Raw genomic sequence first — 20,110 nt, forward strand, 5'->3', positions numbered from 1 at the left:
CGTTTTAAGTCACAAAGCTTTGCGGTATTTTAAAAAAAAAACAACTTCTTTAGATAATTGAACTTTTCTACATAACTGAAATACCTCCCCTCTCTAAAATCTCCTTGACTATAAAACCCATCTGGAAATCCAGGTGTCTGGCCCAGGACTCTTGGAGAAAATTTTCTGACAGTGGTGGCCAAAGGACCCTCAGAATGGGATCCTGAGATGTCTTCCTTTCCTCCTGTCTTCCTGAAAATAAAAAAGAAATCCTTAAACAACGAGGCATAAGAATGTTCCATTAACTAGCCAGATAAGACCAAGTTCTCAAACAGTGCCCCATACTTCCCTGTTACATAATTTCTTTCCTCCTCAATAAATACATCAACATTAAGGAAAGGGTGTGACTCTTTCTAGTTCTCCTGAGGCACCAGGAAAGAGAACTCTCATTGAATGTCTCCTGTTCTACTGATCAGTTTCCTGTGAGGTGGCCCAATGTATGATGGGTTGTATGCCCTTAAAGACTAAAGAAAAAAAAAATTCTGGTTAATGCCAGAGAGATTACCCAGAGAGGTGAAAATCACCATCTCCTGAGGTCATTCAAAACAGTACTAGGTATGATGTCTCAAGGGCCCCTGGGTGATGCAGACGGTTAAGTGCTTGACTACTAGCCGAAAGACTGGCAGTTCTAACCCACTTAGAGATGCCTCAAATGATAGGCCTGGTGATCTGCTTCAGAAAGGTCACAGCCTTGAAAACCCTGTGGAGAACAGTTTTACTCTGCACACATTGGGTCATCATGAGTCACGGTTTCACACGACATCCCAGTTAATTGGCCTAATATGTTCAGTGCTTCTGTTCTACCTCCTGGTTCCTTGCATAGTGCCTGGGTTCTTAAAACCTTACAAGTGGCCATCCAAGGCACAACAATTGGTCTCTATGGGCCTGGAGCAACAGTGGAAGAAGAAGAGTAAGGAACAGGAGGAGAATATGGAATGTGTTTCTAATTTCCTCTATGAATAACTGGTGGGGCAGTGGTTAAGAGCTCAGCTGCTAACCAAAAAGGTTGGCAGTTGAAATCTACCAGCCACTCCTTGGAAACCGTATGAGGCAGTTCTACTCTGTCCTACAGGGTTGCTATGAGTCAGAATAGACTTGAGGGCAACAGGGTTTTTTTTTTTTTCCGTTGCCATGAGACTGTAAGAACTGGATGGTGCCCAGCTACTATGACCGAATGTTTTGAGCAAAGAGCCTAGACAATCCTGATCAAAACAGGGTAAATGCAGAAAAGAATTTAAAATTCTCATGGAATCCAGACTTTCTGGAACCATGGAGGCTGAATGAATCCCTGAAACTAATGCTCTGAAATAATCTTTAAACCTTAAACCAAAAAAAATCTCCTGAAGTCTTCCTAAGGGTAAACAATAGCCTAGCTTAACTAGTAAAAATGTCTGCTTTGAGCATTGTGCTCTTTGAAGGACTATATAGGATCAAAGTAACAACAACTCAAAAGATTAGATAGGAACTTCAGGGGGCAGTGAGTTTATGTTAATGTGGGAGGAACAACTCAGAAACAGAGAGTGAGAATAGCTACACAACTCAAAGAACGTAATCAGTGTTACTGAATTGTGGTGAATTGGTGTATGTTTTGCTGTACATATTCTCAACAACAATATAAAATTTTAAAAATGATATTGTGGTCCCAGGAAATATGGATGGAGCACACTGACCACCTCAGCTGTGGTAGATCAGCTGTTCCCTGAGTTCATGGTCCCCACAGCCCTCAGCCCAGCAATTCAGTCCCTCAGGTAGTTTGGATGTATCTATGGAGCTTCCATGACCTTGTCTTGTACAAGCTGTTCTGGCTTCCCAGTATTGTGTACTGTCTTACGCTTCACCAAAGTTACCACTTATCTGTTGTCTGTTTAGTGTTTTTCCGTTTCCACGCTTCCCCCACCCCTTGTAACCATCAAAGATTGTTTCTTTTTGTGTGCAAACCTTTTTATGAGTTTTTACAGTAGTGGTTTCATACAATATTTGTCGTTTTGTGGTTGACTTATTTCGCTCAGCATAATGCCCTCCAGATTCATCCATGTTATGAGATGCTTCACAGATACATCATTGTTCTTTATCATTATGTAATACTCCGTTGTGTTGACACACAATATTAACCATCAGAGTCCACTGCTTGTCAACTTAGCACCTGTACACATCTCCCCAAACCATACATAATCTCTAAATAAAGACAATTACAAAGTCATACTTAGTCTTAACATGATGTAACTAACACGTGATTAATTGAAAATGCACTAGCCCCATTTACATCTTATATTTTGTAAGTGAAAAAGCAAAAATATTTGATGCACACATACAAAGCAGAAATACTCATAACAATTACAGTCCTCGTTTCTGCAACTGGTCACGTGGACGTAAGTGGTATTTAGAACTACCTTCTTCCAACACCCATTCCATAGTCCCTTTGCCCTCAGCAAGCACCTCACCAGATCATGGTTTTTTGCCCGGTGGGATCACCCAAATCTTCATTCCTGAAGGTTCTGGGCCATTAGTAGCCCTGTCAGAATTGAGTTACTATAGTTTTCCATTGACTTTAATCACAGGACATGCTAGTACTAAGAGATGCCCTAAGGGATCTCCTGCGTTCCAGGCATACTCGTCTTTATCTCCATTATGTAATATCAATCTGATTTCCTCTTGGTAATCAGGATCAATCACAGCAGCCAGTATGGTAACTCCCTTCTTTGCCTGTTGATCCAGTTGCTAGGTGGCATTCTTAGCTTCCAGTTCAATGGAATCAGTGATGTGTCTCCAGGTGGGCGCATTCCTCCCTTTGGAACTAAGACCTCCAGACTGAAGAGCATAAGATCATGGGAACAGGAAGTGAAAATCTTGTGAGTGGGTCACTAGGGGTAATAGTGAGTGGTGCCACTCCCATTTCCACTTCTTGATTTTTGGACCCATGAATCCTGGCTATGGAAGAAACAGCACCATATATTGGATGCTAGTTTAAAGCATATGCAGCCTGCTGGAGAGTGTTACCCCAACTCTGCAAGGTATTGTCACCTAGCTGGTGCATAGTGGTGTCTTTAGGAGTCCATTCCATCATCCTATCAAGCCAGCTGCTTCAGGATGATGAGGAACATGGTAAGACCAGTGAATTCTATGAACATGGGCCCACTGCCATACTTTATTTGCTGTGAAATGAGTCTCTTGATCAGAGGCAATACTGTGTGGGATAACAATGATGGTGAATAAGGCATTCTGTAAGCCCACAGATGGTGGTTTTGGCAACATTGCTCAGGGAAGGCAAATCCGTATCAGAGTAAGTATCTATTCCAGTAAGAACAAATGCTGCTCTTTCCATGATGGAAGTGGTCCAATGTAGTCAACTTGCCACCAGGTTGCTTGCTAAGCACCTTGAGGTATGGTGCCATATTAAGGACCCAGTGTTGACCTCTGCTGCTGGCAGATGGGGCACTTAGCAGTGGCTGTTGCCAAGTCTGCCTTGGTGAGTGGAACTCCATGTTGCTGGACCCATGCATAACCTCCATCTCTGCCACCATGGCCACTTTGTTCATGAGCTCATTGAGCAATGATGTGACTGGCTGGGGAAAGAGAATGACTGGTTTTCACAGAATGTATCATCCTATCCACTTGATTGCTAAAATCACCCTCTGCTGAGATCATGCTTTGGTCAGCATTCACAAGGGGCACATATATATTTACTTCTTTGGCTCATTCAGAGAGGTATGTCCCCATACCTCTTCCCCATAAATCCTGGGCTGCAATTTTCCAATCATATTCCTTCCAAGAACCTGACCATCCAGCCAAACTATTGACCACAACCCTTGAATCCGTATACAATTGCACATCTGGACATTTCTCCTTCCAGACAAAGTGAACAACCAGGTGCACTGCTAGAATTTCTTCCTTTTGGGAGGATTTTCCTTCACACTGTCCTTCAGGGAGGTCCCAAAAAGGGGTGTAGTGCCGCCACTGTCCATTTTTGAGTGGTGCCTGCATATTGCACAGAGCCATCTGTAAACCAGGCACAAGTTTTCTCTTCTCTAGTCAACCGATCGTAAGGAACTCCCCATGAGGCCATAGGTGCATAGTGGGAGATGGAAGGTAGTGTGACAGGAGTGGAGGCCAAGGGCATTTGGGACATTTCCTCATGCAACTTGTGCCTTCAGGTCCTGCTCAGGCCCAATCTTGTATATACCACTTCCATTTAATGATGGAGTGCTCCTGTGCATACTCTGTGGGTCAGACAACATCCAGTTCATAATGGGCAGCTCAGGCCACATGGTGACTTGGTGGCCTGTGGTTAAGCATTCAGTCTCTACTAAGGCCCCATAACAAGCCAAAAGCTATTCTCAAAAGGAGAGTAGTTATCTGCAGAGGATAGCAAGGCTTTGCTCCAAAATCCTAAGGGTCTGTGTTGCAATTCACCAGTAGGGGTCTGCCAAGGATTCCTGACAGCATCGCTATCTGCCATTGACACTTCAAGCACCATTGAATCAGCAGAGTGGGAGAGTGGCTTCTCTTGTTCTCAGCCCCACTCAAAACTAGCAGCTTTTAGAGTCACTTGATAAATAGGCTAGAGTAGCAAACCTAAATGAAGAACATGTTGCCTCCAAAATCCAAAGAGGCCTCCTAGGTGTTGTGCCTCCTTTTTCGTTGTGGGAACAGCCAGGTGCAATAAATAACTTGTCCTTCATTTTAGATGGAATATCTCGACATGCCCCATACCACTGGACCCCTAAAAATATTACTGAGGTGGAAGGTGCCTGAATTTTTGTGGGATTAATTTCCCACTCTTTGGGAGCAGGCAAATGCTTTACCAATAAGTCCAGAGTCATTGATACTTCTTCCTTACTAGATTCAATCAGCATAATATCATCAATGTAGCGGGCCAGTGTGACATCATATAGAAGGGAAGGACGATCGAGGTCCCTGCTGACTAAATTATGACATAGGGCTGGAGAGCTCATGGAGCGCTGAGGTAGGCAAGTGGAGGTGTATTGCTGGCCTTGTCAGCTGAAGGCAGACTTCTGATGGTCCTTCCAAAGAGGTATGGAGAAAAAGGCATTAGCCAGTTCAGCAGCTGCACACGAGTTACCAGGACATGTATTAATTTGCTCAAGCAATGAAACTACATCTGGAACAGCATCTGCAATTGGAGTCACAATCTGGTTAGGTTTTTGATAATCTACTGTTCTCCAAGGTCCATCTGATTTTTTCACAGGCGAAATAGACGAGATGAATGGGGGATGTGGTGGGATGCACCACCCCTATATCCTTCAAGTCCTTGCTGGTGGCAGTAATGTCTGCAATTTCTCCAGGAATGCAGTATTGCTTTTGGTTTACTGTTTTCCTAGGTAGGGGTAGTTCTAATGGCTTCCACTTGGCTTTTCCTACCAAAATGACTCTTTCTCCATTTGTTAGGGATTCAGTGTGGGGTTTCTGCCGGTTATTGAGTATATCTATTCCAATAAAGTATTCTGGAACTGGAAAAAGTCACTATGAGGGGACTTGGGGACCCATTGGACCTACTATGAAACAAACATGAGCCAAGACTCCATTAATAACCTAACCTCTGTGTGTGTCCCACTCTGACTGGTGGGCTACAGTGCTGTTTTGGGTCTCCTGGCATTTGTGTCAGCTCAGAGCTAGGATCCAGTAACCCCCCAAAAAGTCTGATTATTTTCTCCAATGAAAAGTCACTCTCATAAAAGGTTGTAGACCCCTTTGGGGAAGGGTAGGAGAGAGATTAACTGTATAAATTTTTGGCAGTGTATTTGTGTCCTTCCTCATGAGGACTTGGCCTTCCCTTCATTCAAGGGGTTGTGGGTCTTTAAATTCACTCTAGTATGGAAGTTGACTGAGGACCATTCAAGTTAGACTGCTGCTCACCTAACCAAGAATTCTCCTATTTCTACAGATCAAGTAAATATTTAGTAGGTTTCCTATCTATTTGACTCCTAGGGACACCGTGACTAAGTAGTCATAAGTCCATATGAGTCAGACTATTCTGATTACTGCTTTGACTCTGCTGTCCATTGCTGTAACCATGCCCACCTTTTCTTTCTCGATTGAGTGCCGCCACTTGGCCCCTACTATCACAGGGTCCAATCAACCCAATTGTATTGAGGTGTCTAAATTCAGTTAGGGCAGTTCCCACTCTCAGATCTGATTTACATAAAATAGCAATCACAGCAGCCTTCAAGGATGCTGGATTTCCCTTCCCAAATTTGTTCCTCACATTTGTGGTAAAAGGTGTGTTCTTTGGGCATTCCATGTGTGGGTCTGTGGGTTTAACCTAATAAATCCACCTCAGCATGCCTTTGAATACCTTCTTCTACAGTATACCAGGGCAGGTCTAGTACTTCAACTTGGTTTAGTGTAGGCCACTGTGTAATCCGTGCTTCAGCAACCCAAACAAATGAACTATTAGATCTTTCCTTAATATCTTGAGGTGAAACATTGAATGAAGAATGTGTGCTTAGTGGACCCATATCAATAAACTCAGACTGATCCATCTTTATGTTCCTTGCAGCATTATCCTGCACCCTGAATAACCATTCCCACACCTATTCCCCAGGTTCCTGTTTGTACATATTAGAAAAGTCAAGCAGTTCTCTTGGAGTGTAGCGTACCTCCTCCTGGGTCACACTTTCTACTACATCTCTTTGGGGCTCGGTGGGACTTAATCTAGTTATAGGTCTAGAAGCCAGAATCAGTAGTCTGGAATTGTTTTGAGAACATTCAGCATTGTGTTGTAAAGCATCTGCCTGAGATGATGCCCCAGGCAATGGCTCAGGCAAGGGCTCTTTAGAGGCAGCTGGGCAAGGGCTAATTTCATTAGATGGAAGTGGAGGGGCTAATGCCTTTACTGGGCAGGGTGGTGTAGCAGACACACATGAGTAATCTCTGCAGATGGAAGTGGTTCTATTGGCAGGAGTGATTAAATGGATTTTAGGGGCTCAGTGTCTCCAGCTTTCTAACTATCTGCCCATATGTCCCCATCCTAAGTTTCAGGATCTCATTTCTTCCCAATCAATGCCCTTACTTTAACTTCAGACACCTCTCTAAGTTGGCAATTGAAGTGGAATTGTAATTCAGCCACTCTTACAATAAGACTCGGGTTTGGTTTTTGGCAATATCAGCAGTGTTGCCACAAGAAATAAGGCTTTCCTTCAAAGCACAAGTGGACACTTTGAGGTCGTTTATGCGGCACTTGAGCTTTGACACTGAAGCCCCGAGAACGTCTCTTTCTTTCACCAGTTTGTCAAGTGCAAGTAGGACCAACCATCCAGCTTGTTTATACTTCTCATTATGAGAAAATTATTGAAAGGTATCATATATGCCATCACCCAGAGCCTCGCCTTTCACCAATACCCGATCTATTGGTGGTGATAATTTGCATATTTGAATTGCCACCTCATGCCATGAATTAGCAGTGCCTTCTTTACTACTGAAAGCAGAGTCATCAACATCTTTGAGACTAACCAGACTTGAAAACTAATTTAGAAAACTCATCCTTACAATTTTGTTTCTCTAGAACCACTCTGGGTACCAAATGTCTTAGGCTGGGTTCTCTAAAAAAAAAGCAGCTATAGCACTTAATCACTACGCCACCAGGGCTCCCATTTGCCCATAAAAAAAAAAAATTGCTATAGTATTTATGCGTATGTGTAGGGGTGGAGGATGGAGAACAGGTTTTGATATCATTGATTTTATTAACCAAAATACTCTGCTTATAATTTATCTTAAAGGTTGTTCAGTGAGATCTCACATTAAAAGATATGGCGTTTGCTGTCTACCTAACCAACACATGTTCTCATTCAAAATTCTGTTATCCGTCTTCTAATATGGCAACTTTTCAGATATTGTGATCTTTAATCTCAATTTTGCAGAGAGCTATTTTATAGTCAGGGAAGCCCTTTAATCCATTTAACTTTATGTAATGAGGTAAATGTTCAGGGGAAGTGTTTTAATCCTCCATAACTGTAAACCAAAGAGAACATTTGTAGCCCATGCAAGAAGAAAATAACCAGGCATCTTAGTGTAGGTTCAAGTTCTGGTCACTTCTAACTATAGCAGCTTTGTGCCGAATTACTCAGGTCTGGCCTAGTTCGAGCTCAAGAGTCTGACCCTGGATTCTATGCAACTCAGAAACAGAAAGTCTTCTACTTCCTTTGCTGGTTTATATGGCTGAGGTTGAGAAGGTAGATGAGGGGTGTGCTAGCAGAATCCAAAACTAGAGGCATTTAGGATGGGCTCACAACATGGAGTTAACACACTACTTTCTGGTAAGCAAAGCAGGGGATGAGGGGCATTTAGCTGACTAACATAATAGTTTTCAGAAAATGTTAAACAAAAATGTTCCAGGAACAGTATGTTAGAATCATTCGTAGAAAAAAAAAAGTTTGTATAGACCATTCTCAGGAAGTATGTGGTTGATCAGATATGAAGAAAGAACTGCTTTATTTGGCTATAAAATGTGCATAAAAACCACTCTTTGCTTAGCCCCTGTGGAGCACTTTGTACTTTCACTTACTCTGGCCCAGCTTGAGCTGTACTATCCCTCAATCAAATTCTTTGCTTTTTTAATCTGTACAGAGTAAGAATTTTGGTTTGAGAACTACAACATTTCTGGTGTCAGAAGTTCTCTAGAGAAGCAAAACTAGTCAAGTTTATAAATATGTATATGGAGAGATTTACATCAAGGAAACAGCTTACGTGATTGTAGAGTTGCAAGTCGGTGGATCAGCATAGAGGCTTCTCCTGATTCATGGAGCCACAGGGGCTGGCAAACCCAAGATTAGCAGGCTGGAGAGCAGGGCTCCTGCTCACAGGCTGTGAAGGTTGATGAATCCCAAGATAGCAGGTAAGCTGCTAGCTCCAGTCCCAAGAACTGGAGGTCAGATGAACAAGAGACATGTGCAGGATCCAGAATAGGCCAAGAGCCTTGGCAAGATGAGCAGAAGGAATTAGGTGGCAGAGGGTGAAGAGATAAAGGCTGAGCGGAGAGTGAGCCACCACAGGCTCTACCTGCACTGAAACCACTCAGAAGATTCCATTATGAGGGTGATCACATACCAAATTTCAACAGGGAAGTGATCAAACATCATACAACTGGCAAAACACAGAGAATCATGGCCCAGCCACGTTGAGACATGCAATCTTAACCATCACACATGCCCTTTGATTAAAATCAGTGGAAAATGACAGCAACTGAGTTCCAACATGACTACTAATGGCCCAGACCCTTTAGGAATGATAGGTTCGGCCACCCCACCAGGCAAAGAGCCACGACCAACTGAGATGCTTGCTTAGGCCAAAGGGAATGTGGAATGGGTGGTGGAAGAAGGTAGTTCTAAATACCACTTACGCTCATGCGACCAGTTGAGGAAACGAGAACTGTAACTGTTATGAGTATTTCTGCTTTTTATGTGTGCATCAAATATTTTTGTTTTCTCAAGTTATAAAATATAAGATGTAAATAGAGCTAGTGCATTTTTAGCTGTATGTGTGTTTATTGTATCATGTTAGGCAAAAGAATGACTTTATAATTGTCTTTATTCAGAGATTATATATGGTTTAAGGAGATGTGTACCGGTACCAAGTTGACAGAGGGTGAACTGTGATAGTTAAGAGTGTGTGTTAACTTGGCTGTACCATGATTCTCAGAGTTTTGGCAGTCATGTCATGTTGTGGTCACTTGCCTGTTGAGATTTCATATGTGATTGCCCACATGGTGCCATACGATGTGAGTAGGCAATTGGTTGAAGAGGAGTTTCCTTGGGCATGTGTCCTGCATCCAATGTGCGCAGACGTTCTGGCAGGGCTCGGAGGGGTTTGCTCATTCTGGATTCTGCAGCTGGGTCCTGTTCACCTGACCTCCAGATTTTGGGACTTGAGCTAGCAGTTTACCTGTGGTCTTGTCTGCCAGTCTTGGGATTCATTGACCTTCACAGCCTGTGAGCAACAGCCCTGCTCTCCAGCCTGCCGAACTTGGGTTCACCAGCACCTGAGGCTACGTGAATCAGGAGAGGCCTCTATCCTGACCCACAGACTTGTGGTGTTATGGCCTCTAAAACCGTGTGAGCCCTTTCCTAGATATAAATCTCTCTCTATATATACATATTTATACACTTAACTGGTTTTGCTTCTTTAGAGAACGCTGCCTAAGGCAGAGCATTCACATGGGATACAAACACCTTCATTTATTTGGCCTGTTCAGAGAGGTCTGTCACATGCCGTTTCTTCATACTTCCTTGACTTCAAATTTCCAATCATGTTCCTTCCACGTCCGTGTCTATCCAGTCAAACTATCGGCCACAACCTGTGAATCCGTGCACAATTGCATATCTGGCCATTTTTCCGTCCACGTAAAGCGAATACTCATGTGCACTGATTGAAGTCCTGCCCATTGAGAGGCTATTCCCTTACCAGTGTCCTTCAGGGAGGTCCCAGAAAGGGGCTGTAGTGCTTTGCTGCCACTGTCCACATTCAGATGGTGCCTGCATATCATGCAGAGGAACACCTGTAAACCAGACACCAGCTTTCTCTTCCTCAGTCAACTGATCATGAGGCCATAGATGAAGACTAGGAAAGGGCAGGTAATGTAACAGGAGTGGAGACCATGGGCATTGGGGCCATTTCCTCATGCGACTTACTTGAGCCTTCAGATCCTGCTCAGGCCCGATATCGTAGATACGACTTACACTTACTGATGGAGTGCTGCTGAGCACATCCGATTTTATGGCTCTGTGAGTCAGACAACACCCAGTTCATGATGGGCAGCTCAGGCCGCGTGGTAACTTGGTGTCCCGTGGTTAAGTGTTCAGTCTCTACTAAGGCCCTGTAACAAGCCAAAAGCTGTTTCTCAAAAGGAGAGTAGTTAAATGCAGATGATGGCAGTGCTTTGTTCCAAAATCCTAAGGGTCTGCACTGTCATTCACCAGTAGGGGCCTGCAAAGACTCCAGACAGGACTCCAAACAGCATCTCTGTCTGCCACTGACACTTCCAGAACCATTGGATCTCCCAGATCGTATGGCCCAAGTGGGAGAGCAGCTTGGACATCAGCCTGAATCTGTTGCGGAGCTTTCTCTTCTTGTGGGCCCTAGTCAAAACTGGCAGCTTTTCAAGTCATTTGATAAATAGGCTGGAGTAGCACACCCAAATGAGGGATATGATGCCTCCAAAATCCAAAGAGGCCCAACAAGTGTTGTGCCTTCTTTTTAGTTGTAGGAAGGGCCAGATAGATCAACTTATCGCTCAGTTTACAAGGAATATCTCGACATCCCCCACACGCTGGAGCCCTAGATTTTTCGCTGAGATGTAGGCACCTGGGTTTTTGTCAGAATAATTTTCCACCCTCTAGCATGCAAATATGTTACCAATAAGTCTAGAGTACTGATACTTCTTTCTTACTAGGTTCAGTCAGCATAATGCTGTTTATGTAATGGACCAGTGTGACGTCTTATGGAAGGGAAAAGTGATCAAGTTCCCTGTGAACTAAATTATCACATAGGGTTTGAGAGTTGATATACCTCTGAGATAAAATAGTGAAAGTGTATTGCTGGCCTGACCAGCTGAAGGCAAACTGCTTCTGGTGGCCCTTTAAAACAGGGATAGAGAAAAGTGCATTGGCCAGATTAATGGCTGCATACTGCAGAAAATGTATTTTTTTCAGGCCATATCCCCAAGGAAATTTCTCTTCCAGCAGATCGGCTGCTCACATCAGATCACAAAATGGAGGATGATTACATAATTTCTGCCAAATCCCTGAGAATCATGGCCTGCCCAGGTTGACATATAACATTAACCATCCCAGTGGTAATGAAAGTGTTCTAGAGTAGATAGTGCTGATGGTTGAATAGGATTGTGATAGTAGGTAACCCACTGCTGTTACATACTTTCAAGCTATTAAAACAAAACTTTATTTAATGAGAAAACTACCAGTTAATATAGTATAACCTCTAAAGTATAAATTGAGCTGGAAAAATACAACAAAGCACAAAAAAAAAAAAAAAAATACCCACTGATGTGAGAAAAAGAAAATGTCTGGTTCTGAGGCTGATGTTCCCTGGCAGTGAATGAGGAGCTGCTGTGGAGGAGGCATGGCAAGTGGCTTCGCCTCTGGTGCCCAAGGCAGAGCTAGCAGTGGAGGACTTAATATTCTATGGGGCTCGAGTCTTGGAGTAGGAGCAGGATAGCTATCAGCTGTTTGTCCATGAGCCAGTTGGAGGTGGCCCAGGATGGAAGTCCGCCCCTCCAGCGGACTCTTTGTCCAGTGCCACTGCTGGACCTGGTGATGAAATAGCTGGTGCTCTAAGGACTTCCGGTGTTTGTGCAGGAGCAGGTGGTTGAGCAAGGAGTTCTGTAGGTGGCCCAGAATGGGAATCGAGCCCTCCATCAGGCTCTTCTCCTGGTACCCGGGCTAGAGATCGAGATGGAGGGCTGTGGGCTGCATTGAGCTCTGGTGTTGGTCGAGGAACAGGAGCAGGAGTGACATCAGCCAGTGGTCCAGGAGCCAGTTCTGGATGTAGCCCAGAATCTGATCTTCCAGGTGGCTCTCCATTTGCTGCCAGTCCTGGAGCTAGTGATGGTGTTCTATGGAGCTCCAGTGTTAGTTCAGGCGCATGATGGATCTCAGCAGGCTTTCCAGGAGCTCGTTATGGTCTTGGCCCAGGGAGAGAATCTGATCTTTCAGTAGGCTCTCTGTCGGGTGCCAGTGCTCGACTTGGTGATGGAGGACCTGTTGTTGTACCCAGCTCCAATGTTGTTGCAAGAGCAGGATCTGACTGAGGAAGTGGTCCTTGAGTCTGTTCTGGAAGTTGCCTAGGGTAAAAATCCAGCTCTCCTGCTGGCTCTGCGTCTGGAGATGGGATAGGTGCTGCTCTGTTGAGCTTCGGTGTTGGTACAGGATCAGGATCGACAACACAAGGTGGTCCAGGATCTGGCTCAGGCGGTGGCCCAGCTTAAGAATCTGAACGTCCAGTGGCCTATCCATCTGCTGCCAGAGCCAAAGCTTGTGACGGAATAGCTGGAGCTCTGTTGACCTCCTGTGGTGGAGCAGGAGCAGGATCCATGTCAGCTGGTGGTCCAGTATCCGGTTCTGGAGGTGGCTCAGGATGGAAATCCACCTCTCCATCTCAGTCTCCATCTGATGCTGGTGATGGAGCTGGGGGAAGACCTGGGTTACATCAAGCTCCAGTGTTGGAGCAGCAGCAGGAGCAGGATCAACATCAGCTGGTGGTCCGGGAGCCATTTCTGGAGGTGGCCCAGGATAGGGATCCACCCCTCCAGGCAGCTCTCCATCTGGTACCAGTGCTGGAGCTGATGACATAATAGGTGGTGCGCTGTGGAGCTCTGGTGCTGATACAGGAGCAGAATTTTCCCCAGGAGATTGTCCAGGAGCCGGTTCTTGGGGCTGAGTTAGCTCTTGAGCTTCTTTTACAATTGGCGCTGGCCCCGGCTCTGGAGCTGCAAGAGGAGAAAAGTTCACCAACATGACTGCCTTTCCTCATGCCTTGCCAATGATGGAAAACACCCACTGCCATGAAGAGAAGCCCATTCCCAAGAATTTCCACCCCAGGAAGTCTTCCCAGACTGTGGTCTACCACAGGAGGGTCTGAAGTTACTCAGATCCCTGGCTCAACCCCAGCCTCTGGGGGCCTTCCCATGTCCCCTTCACAAGCTCACATGCAGTCATGCCCAGTCTTCCTCACCCTCTGGCTCTGCCTCAGTGACCTCCATTTGATCCAGCCGTGCCAAGAGAAGTTGGGCATCGTGCTCTAGATGTGAGCCTGGCATGTTCACGTGCACATACTCCACCACGAGCTTTAGGCAGGGGAAGTCCGGGGGCTGATTGAAATCCTCCGAGTATTCCTTTAGCCATGTGCCCAGGATAAAAGAGATGGCGCTGGGGGTGGGTGGTGAAGAGCAGGGTCAGAAGCCTGGCTTTTCCCACCACACTGCCCTCCCAGGGCACCCCTGCAAGGGGCGAGTCCCTCTGTCTACCCCTGTACCGTTGACCTCCCAAAGGTCAGCACCACCCTGTATCATGCCCTCTGGCTGCCCTGATGGTGGCAGGCCTGGTCACTGATGGGGCTAGCACAGAGCCTTGTCCCTGGGAGCTCCCCATCAATGGTCTGTCCAACTCTCCCTCCTCGGGGAGCCTGAATTACATCCCTTTCTGTCCCCTAGCCCTCTCCGCACTGGATAGTAACACTCTAAGGGAACGGAGATGTGTGTCTGCATGTTCACCTCAGTAGTGCTCCAGGATTATCTGATGCCGGACGACACACGGAGACAGTACCCTGATCCAGATGCCCAGGCCATAGAACCCCTCCTCTGGAGCGTGTGCACCAACGTGCTGCCTGGCTCTCTGCATGCGTGTGAAGGCCTCTTCTCCCATGGAGACTGTTCTCCCCTGGGACAGGGGCCCCTCATGCAGCTGAGCACCCATGACTGGTGATCAGGATTTGGGAGCAATTTTCTCCACCCCCCGCTCCTCCTCCCCCAGCACCTCCTGTTTTGGGCCCCAAATAGGGGAGGGGGCAACAGGTGATGTGAGGGGATTGTGGGAAGATGAATTCTCTCAGGGGCATCTCTGAGCCCGCAGCCTCCCCTCTACTGTCCAGGATGCCCAGGTTCCACTCCTAGCTCTCAATGACTGCTTACGCCCTGCAGGGGGTGTCTCTAAACTCATCCCTCTAGTGGAATCTAGATGTGTGGGGCCCAGGGTCTGCCAGCCCCAATCCAGACACAGGCCCCCTAAAACCTCAGCCCCTCCTTCTCCACCCAAAGTCCACTCACCATTTCAGCTGCTCCTGGGGCTCACCGTACTCAGCAGAATAGGGGTGGTTACATCCATACCTAGAGGTGGTATGAGGGTGTCACATCTAATGCACTGTGGACACTACTTGCTTAAGATGTCTAGTGTTCCTGTCTGATTCTCGGACTGGAGGCCCAGGAGGACAGGGCTTCTTATCTGCTTTGTTCACTGAATAGTGCTAAATACCGAGAACTGTGTCTGCAACAGTAGGGGCTTCATGGATGACTGGTGAATGAGTGAACCCAACCAGCACCCTCCCAGGTATCTAAGTGTCCTGGTGCCCCTCTATCAGCCTACAGGGATCCCTGTTCTGGCTATACCAAGGACCCACTAAATGGAATCTCAAACTCCCCTTTACGAATGGGAAGTAGGTTTGCTCAAGAGTGCGTAGTCAGTGAGGGGTGAGGCAGAAAGCTTCTTAATGGGGGAGAGGCAAATAATAAATGTGAACATCCTAGGCCCTCCAGCACCCTTCATCTTAGAGCTGGGCTCCAGGTACACACTTCCTGTGGCTTATCCCATGTGGTCCTGACAGTAATTCTAGCTGATTGGACCTTTACCACCCCTCTTCTCAGGGAAGAAAACTGAGGCTCTGAGTAGTGAAGTGACATTCTCCAGACTCACAGCTGGTAGCAGGTAGAGTCCCCATTGGGCTATGGAGGGTGGGGCGCTCACCTTCGGAGAAGCTGGTCTAGGACCTGCTGGGTGGTGGCGTAGGTTCTGTAGGCTCCCAGAAAGATTTTGATGTAGGAGATGTCACCCTTTATGTAGGCGGGCACCAGGAGCTCCACCAGCTTCTGCAGTGAGCCTGCCTTGAAGGTTTTCATCACCCAGGCCTCATTCAGGTCTTCGTCAGAACCACAGACACACTGGGGTGGGACAGAGGAGGGACACACTGTCAGAGGCAGCCCCATGAACCACCAGGAGTGTTGTGGGCCCAGAGGTCAGACTAGGTACTCCGTCTCCCTCAGTGATCTGTGGCAGGAGGTGGGACACAAGTGCCTTTAGCAGCAAAGAGAACTCAGCTTTCCAAGCAGGATTGGAGGTGGGGGATGATTACAAACATTAGGAACCTGAAGTGATTTTGTTAACGAAGTAACCATGGTATCTCCCTGAAGGAAGAGCAGTATCCCAGTGAGTCCTCACAAAACACCCCATTCCAGAGGTGTGAAAACAGAAGCTTGGTGACATCCATTGTCAACTCAAAGTCACCTGATCAGAGCCCAGAACTGTCTGAAACTAGGGCTCCGTGAGGTTTCCTCTGTGCTAGGTGAGGCCTGCTCTGTTCCTGACTCGGAGGGGAAGGTCTGGTGCAAGCTCACTTCCTCCCAGATGAAGACAGTGCACAGAGCAGGCACCCATGAGGTAAGCAAGACACGGACTTTTCTTTCTGTACATTAAAGGGGGTTTTGAGCACCCAGATCCAGCCAAGGGTGTTAGCCTAGAGATCCTGGAGTGGCAAAAAGACCCCCACAGAACTAAGGATCTGAACAGATGGCTCAGGGAGGGCAAATGTGAATGGTTGGTAAAGGACTGAGAGGTGGCTCAGCTTCTCAGGGCCAACAAGTGCCTCAAAGCCACCCTGCAGTTCTGTTGGCCACCCTGACAGCAGATAGGGAAAATGGAAAAGAACCATAACACCTGGAACCGGCTCAATGCAGAGACACAGCCAGCATCACAATCTGCTGGGCATGGGACTGCGACAGCTGTTTTGGGAAGGAGTCTGGCTGTAGTGATCCTAACTTGAAATGTGCACATCCTTCCCCCAGCATGCCACTCCTGGGAGTCTGTCCTTGGTGGGTCAGGATATGACCGCACATGTAAGCGTTTCTGCAGCCCTGCTGAAAGGGCAGCAGAAGGAATCAGTCCAGGGCCAGCAGCAGTGAGAGACTCAGTCACTGTGGGAGCAGGCCTCTCTTCTAGAACATTCTACAGCAAGTCAGCATATAGCCTCTGACCTGAAAGGGTCACGTGTTGTGTTCCCCCAGACTGCAGATTGTAGAAAAAGGTGTGTCATAGCCTGAGCCTTGTGCTCTAGGGTAAAAGAGGCCTACTAAGTGTGATGCTGTGTGAAGCTGGAAGAAGGTGTGGAGGGACAGTCCGGCCAACTGCTGCCTGGGGCCCTGGGGTTGAAAGTTAAACACTAAAACAGCAGCAACGGGCAAAATATGCATGGGCTTACGTGAACAGTAACTTTGTAGCTGGACAGGACAGGGAGGGCAGTGGGGGTTGGGGGGGAAGGTTAATTCATTTGTGAGGGGTCTGGGGACTCTCAAGAGGGAAAGTCCTGGGAGGGACCTGAGGTCTACAGGGAGGTGTCTGGGCCGTAGGGCCCCCCCTGGTCATCTTGGGTCCCTGGGTGGGGATGCCACTCCCCTCCCCCCACACTCACCCAGAACCTGTGCCAGCCCTTCCTGGTCCCTTTCTTGGGGTAGACCGAGTAGGTGATGCCATTCTCCTTTTCCTTGGGGATCTCCTGCTGGGAGTTCTGCAGAGACAGTGCCGGCAGCGGCCAGGGAGGCATCAAGAGTCCGTCCGTGCTGCCTCCTTCTCTCTCTGCCCCTCAAGCCCTTGTGCCTCCGAGGAGCTCCCAGTTCCCCCATGCTGGGCGGGCTGGACTGTGGGCAGCACCATCCAGCCGTGACCAAGTCCACGGATAGAAAAATCAAGCTCTGAGTATTGCAGCAGGATCTGGCAGAAGCTGGGCTGGTACAGGGTCAGCAGTGGCCCAGGCAGGCCAGCAGCTAGGGCTGCACGTTGACTACCACACTCAGGGTGAGCTGGATCTCAGAGAAGGTCCAGGTGAGAGTGCTGAATCAGCCTGTGACCCTGACAGTCCCTCCCTAAGGCCTGGTCTGAACTGGAACCTCTGGGTAGACTTATATCCCACTGTTCTGTCTGATCAGGGGGATCGAGACAGGAAAGTGAGAGAGGCCTTCACATTTGCCACCCCAGCCCCCAGCCTCCCCAAGGCACCCAAGCTGATGGACTAGGCCCAGCCACGGACAGACTCAGGCCCATGAACCCAGTGTGGTGAGAGGCCGTGGGGGTGGAGAGTTTGGGGTTGCCCTCAATGTGTGCTAGTCCTGAAGCAGCAGCCCCATTTTCATCATCCTCATTATCACTCCTCCCCTCCCAGACCTCCCCAGGTCACATGGCATCTCCTTCCCTGACCCCCACCACCTCTCTCCCAAATGGACACTGCCTCAGCTAACAACTTTCTGCCTCATCAGTTCTATCCACATTTCTTCCGATCCCCCATTACCAGGGACCCCATGAGGGCAAGGGCTGGCATGGCCAGGGAGATGCTATGCCCTGGGGGGTGTGGGGCTGCCCAGGTGGGATCTCAGTGATGGCCTGGCCTGGATTGGCAGCCCTGGGCCACCCTGTGTTACCTTTGGATTCTTTTTGGTAAATGGCCTGAGCTTCCGTGGTTGGGGGACGAGCCCATGTCTCAGCCTTGGTGAAAGTGTCGAACTCCTGGGTCTTCCAAGCTTTGATACAAGGGAAGATGAGAGACAACAAGAAAACATGTTCCTAGTTTGAGTGTCTCCACTCAAGTGAGCTGTGTAGGGGCCAGGTTACCAGGGTTCCAAATTCTATGTAGTCTGTTGTCAAGGAAGTGAGGTCGTGTCCTGGATCTCCTGACTTGGGCCTGATGTCAGTTAAGACCTCCCCAAAGTCCCCCAGGGCTGCTGAATGCTCACCTGTCCCCATGCCATCTCCATAACTGTACACAGTGACACCAACACAACCCTCTCCCTCCCCCCTAAAACCTGGGGAAGGCCTGGGTGAAGCCAGGGCCCCAGCTTTGTGCAGGCAGAGCTGGGTTCAGACAAAGCTCATCCCTCTCAATCAGTTTGTGACCCTGGACAAGTTTTTGTGCTGCCCAGAGCGTACCCAGTCCCCATACCCACACAATAGGGATCATTCTAGCTAGCATCTTCTTCCTAGGGACATCAGCAGGTATATGTGAGATAACATCTATAGAACCCGTGGGCTGGCATTACCTGTAGCTAATCAGGGGTGGATTATCTAATAGGCAAGTTAAGCATAGGGCTTACCTGCTTACCAGATCATCTGTAGTGAACGTTTTCACCTTTTCATATTTTTCCACCACATCTAATACTCCGCTTCTAGGTATGGCTGGGATCTGCCTCTCCCCACCCCATAGCACCTTCCTACAGAATCAATGCCTCTTCAAATTTACAATTCCTGACGGGGGCAGATGACCCTGTAAGCAAGGCAAGCACAGGTCTACTTGAGCTTACTTACTAATCTGTAGTGAAAAATTTCACATGGGCTTTGCCGCATCAAAGATGTGGTGATCACCGTGCTTACCTTACCTATTGCATAATCTGCCCCTGTGCCTAATGCACAAACTCAGAAATGGAAGAATTTCAAGCAGGGGTGGGAAGCAGCATGGAGTAGATCCCCAAACAGGGCTCGGTTCTGGTGGTGTGAGCTTGGGAAAGTCCCTTCCCCTCTTGACCTCAATTCCCAGTGTGCACTAGGAGGGGGTTGGAATGAAATGAACGTCAGATATTGTCACCCTCTGCATAAAACCTTCCAATAACTTCCGTTACATTTAGGATCTAACCCAGTGCCTCATCTCAGACTTGGGGGTAGGCAGCCTGCACGATGGCTCCCAAGAATCCTACCTCCTGGTCTCCACATCCTGTGTGGCCCCCTCCCCTCAGTGTGGATTGGACTCAAGGACTCGCTTCTCAAGAATGTTGTTCTTGGTGTTAGGTGCCACTGAGTCGATTTCAACTCATAATGACCCCATTTGGGGCAATGTTTCTTGGCTCTGTTTTATACTTTCTCTCTCACTGTCTGTCTCTCAGTCATCTCTCTGTCTGTCTGTCATTTATTTCTCATCTCCCCCCAGGAAGCAGCTGTGATGTATGACCTGCACATGGAGAGACTCATGTGACAAAGAGCTGAGGGAGGGTCCTGATCAACAAAGAGGAAATGAAGCCCCTAAGTCCAGCAGCTCTCAGAGTCCTGCTCATAACATGGAAGTGAATAGGGAGCAGATCTCCTGAGTCAGGACTCAGTTGAGACAACCACCACAGGCTCCTGAGAACTTGGGGCAGTTCCCAGGTAAGCCATGCCTAGATTCCTGGCGCACAAAGACTGTGTGCTGTGTGCTGTTGTGAGTCATTACTTTTGGGAGTGTTGTTATCACAGAGCAGGAGATAACTCCTCCAGCCCACTAGGTCATGGGTCCTCGATCTGCCCTCCTCCTCCCTGCCTCC

At 47.6% G+C, this 20,110-nt stretch overlaps 1 long non-coding RNA gene across 2 annotated transcripts in view; it reads left to right on the forward strand.

The window, feature by feature from the left end:
- Positions 1–20,110, forward strand: part of LOC135228724 (uncharacterized) — a 39,471-nt gene that overhangs the window by 10,516 nt on the left and 8,845 nt on the right. The window contains exons 1-2 of one of the 2 annotated variants that reach the window (XR_010319504.1): positions 12,047–16,214; positions 19,741–19,955. This is a non-coding gene — a long non-coding RNA (uncharacterized LOC135228724). Of the gene's footprint in view, positions 1–12,046; positions 16,215–19,740; positions 19,956–20,110 lie in introns of those variants that run through there. The other variant, XR_010319503.1, reaches the window with a different exon arrangement.

The sequence above is a fragment of the Loxodonta africana genome, chromosome 27 (assembly GCF_030014295.1).
Source record: "Loxodonta africana isolate mLoxAfr1 chromosome 27, mLoxAfr1.hap2, whole genome shotgun sequence".
In the NCBI taxonomy this organism is placed as follows: domain Eukaryota; kingdom Metazoa; phylum Chordata; class Mammalia; order Proboscidea; family Elephantidae; genus Loxodonta; species Loxodonta africana.